Source organism: Pseudochaenichthys georgianus, chromosome 13 (genome assembly GCF_902827115.2).
Source record: "Pseudochaenichthys georgianus chromosome 13, fPseGeo1.2, whole genome shotgun sequence".
In the NCBI taxonomy this organism is placed as follows: domain Eukaryota; kingdom Metazoa; phylum Chordata; class Actinopteri; order Perciformes; family Channichthyidae; genus Pseudochaenichthys; species Pseudochaenichthys georgianus.
In genome coordinates, this window is record NC_047515.1 from 39,057,771 (window position 1) to 39,061,503 (window position 3,733).

Here is a 3,733-nt window from a genome sequence, read left to right on the forward strand (position 1 = left end):
GGGCAATGCTTTTGTATTTTCCCCCTTCGATTCGGAGAAACAAATGTTTTTTCGGAGTTTTAGGATGGCCGAAGACACTACACTACCCAGAATCCTCAGCTTTCGTTTGGGACTACACCATGTGCTTAGCTTGACAAACCCGTGATCAGTCCTCAACCTCTGTGATTGGATGTTGGAGTGGCAGTGTACGAAGTACACAGAGCGTCAAAAAGGACTTTGAAATGGAATGAAACCCATCGACGGCACACTATTCAAAACAGGAATCGGACGTGTCCTACCCCCCCCCCCCTTAGGTCACAGGCTCCTCCAACAGTGCTACGCAATAAAACAGATAGGCCTACACAGAAAAAATAGTGAAATAGTGCAATAAGAGTCTACAAGTGATTGGAATATGATATATTAGATAAATAATTTCTAAGTAGCAGCCAGATGAATGTTATGGATGTTGTTTCTAAGTTCAGGTGTTTAATAATCGTATAGCCTGTGGGATGAAGCTGTCTCTGTGTCTGGTGGTTTTAGTCCGGATGCTGCGGTACCGCCTGCCAGACTGCAGCAGACAGAACCGTTTGTGGCTGGGGTGATGGGGGTCTTTTATAATCCTGAGGGCTTTCTTTAAAGGTGGGGTAGGTAAGTTTCAGAAACCGGCTCGAGATACACTTTTTGTTATATTCCATGGAATGCTCTTAACATCCCGATAGCAATGAATATTTTAAGTGCTTTGACAAAAATCCATTAAAAAAATGCATCTGTAGAAGCCGTAATACTGTAAAAAGTACGCTAAACGGATTGGATGGCCTACCTGCCTGTCAGCCTTCCATCGGGGCACAAACTTAAACTCGTGCCCTCATTGGTCATGTGCGCGTTCGTGTGTGTTGGAGGAGGGGCTTTACAAGGAAGTGGCAGATTTTCTCCGGTTGTGTATTTTCAAATTCTAGCGATCTCGAGACGGTTTCTCAAACGTACCTACCCCACCTTTAAGGTTAACCTGGTATTTTTACTCCACTACATTTATTTTAGTTACTTTACAGATTTGGATTAATTATGTGAAATATAAACAACCCTTAAATCAGACTTTAGTTACACCTGAGTGAAATTCAGTGAAGGTGATTGTCAAGTGCCAACAATCAGGCGAGATATTTGATAGTTGGTGCTTGAGAAGACTAAATATTTATCTGCAGATCCGTTTAAAGCATATTCATTACTCGTTATTCTCTAATAGTTAATTAAAGACTGTATATAATTGCTATTTTGTACATCCCTTTCAAGATTTTCTAAGGTTTATTGACATATCATATACACAATAGTGTAGTTATGCAATGAATGAAAAACTTGGGTCACAGGTTCCTCAACAGTGCATTACAAGACATCTATCAATATGTGTGTATACTTCCTGTTACGAATGGGTGAAGCAGGTAGGACTCAAATGCAGAATAGCGAAAAGCGAGCTTTATTAAATAATAAAGCTGTGGCAAAAACAAGGCAGAATCCAAAATATCCAAAGCAGCACAAGGAACACAGACCGTGGAATGACATGGAGGGGAAACAATAAACCGACATGGAACACAGGGGAAGACTAGACTAAATACACAGAAGGGTAATCACAGAACAAGACACAGCTGGGCAGGGGAGGAGAAACACAAGGACAACAGGTGAACACAATCGGGTAATCAGGGAGGGAAACAGACAGAAAGTAGACAGGCAGGAAACGGGGGTGAACACTTTACACAATAAAACCCAAAGACAAGAAAAACACCAACACAGACAAAACTACAAACGTGACATAACATGAGAATAGTGATAGAATCGTGACAGAACCCCCCCCTAAAGGGACGGATCCCAGACGTCCCAAAAAAAAAAAGGTCCAGCAGGGTGGGTGGAGGGGGACCGGAGGGAGGACACATAACTAGGGCCAAGAAAGGGTGGGTGGAGGGGGTCTGGAGGACGGGTCTCGGGCGGACGGCCCGGGGGAAAGGCAGAGACCAAGGAGGGGGTCTCGGGCGGAAGGCCCAGGGGCAAGGCAGAGACCAAGGACGGGGTCTCGGGCGGAAGGCCCAGGGGCAAGGCAGAGACCAAGGAGGGGGTCTCGGGTGGACGGCCTGGGGGCAAGGCAAAGTTCAAAAAGGGGCAAAGGCCACAGCGGGCAAACTCAGGGGGCCGTGCATGAGGGCAAAAGCAGCGGCAGGAAGAGTCAGGGGACCGGACCCGAGGACGAAGACCGCGGCACTCAGGGGGCCGGGCTCGAGGGAGAAGACCGCGACTCTCAGGGGGCCGGGCTCGAGGGCGAAGACCAGACAGCTCCGGAGGCCGGGCAGGACCCGGTGTCGGCCGAACAGGAACCGGAGCCAGTGGGACAGGCTTCGGCAGGATCCCCCACGGAAGAGGACCAGTAGTTGGCAGGACCTCCGGTGAGACAGGTGATGGTGGGGCCTCCAACGGAACAGGACAAGGGGTTGGCAGGACCCCCGGCAGAAGAGTTGTCGGCGGGACCCCCAGAGGAACAGGACATAGGATTGGCAGGACCCCCGGCAGGAGAGCAGTCGGTGGGACCTCCAACGGCACAGGACATAGGGTTGGCAGGACCCCCGGCAGAAGAGTAGTTGGCAGGACCCCCGGCAGGAGAGTAGTCGGCGGGACCTCCAACGGGACAGGACAAGGAGCTGGCAGGACCCCCGGCAGAAGAGCAGTCGGCGGGGCCTCCAACGGCACAGGACAAAGGGTTGGCAGGACCCCCGGCAGGAGAGCAGTCGGTGGGACCTCCAACGAGATGGGACAAGGAGCTGGCAGGACCCCCGGCAGGAGAGCAGACGGCGGGACCTCCAACGGGACGGGACAAAGGGTTGGCAGGACCCCCGGCAGGAGAGTAGTCGGCGGGGCCTCCAACGGCACAGGACATAGGATTGGCAGGACCCCCGGCAGGAGAGTAGACGGCGGGACCTCCAACGAGACAGGACAAGAAGCTGGCAGGACCCCCGGCAGGAGAGTAGACGGCGGGACCTCCAACGGGACAGACATACGATTGGTAGGACCCCCGGCAGAGGAGTAGTCGATGGGGCCTCCAACGGGACAGGACATGGAGTTGGCAGGACCCCCAGCGGAACCTCCAACAGACCAGGACATTGGGTAGGGACTTGAGACGTGACTCGAGAGGGGAACTAGAGACGGAACTCCAGAGGGGACTAGAGGAGAGACTAGAGGAGGAACAAGAGGAGGGACTAGAGGAGGGAACTCGAGAGGGGACTTGAGAGGGGAACTAGAGAGGGGACTCAAGGAGGGACTAGAGAGGGGACTAGAGGAAGGACCTCGAGAGGGAACTCGAGAGGGGACTCGAGAAGTGACTTGAGAAGGGACTTGAGTAGGGACTAGAGATGGGACTAGGGAATTGACTAGAGGCGGGACTTGAGTAGGGACTAGAGATGGAACTCGAGAGGTGACTCGAGAGGGGACTGGAGAGGGGACTCGAGATGGGACTCGGGAAGGGACTTGGGAAGGGACTAGAGAAGGGACTGGAGAAGGGACTAGAGAAGGGACTAGGAAAGTGACCTGAGGAGGGACTAGGGAAGGGACTAGAGAAGGGACTAGAGGAGGGACTATGGCAGCTGGGACCAGGACTGGGGCCGGAACCATGGCTGCTGCGGCCAGAACTGGGGCTGTAACCATGGTTGCTGAGGCCGGAACCAGAGCCAGAACCATGGCCGCTGGGGCCAGAACTGGGGCCGGAACCATGGCTGCTGGG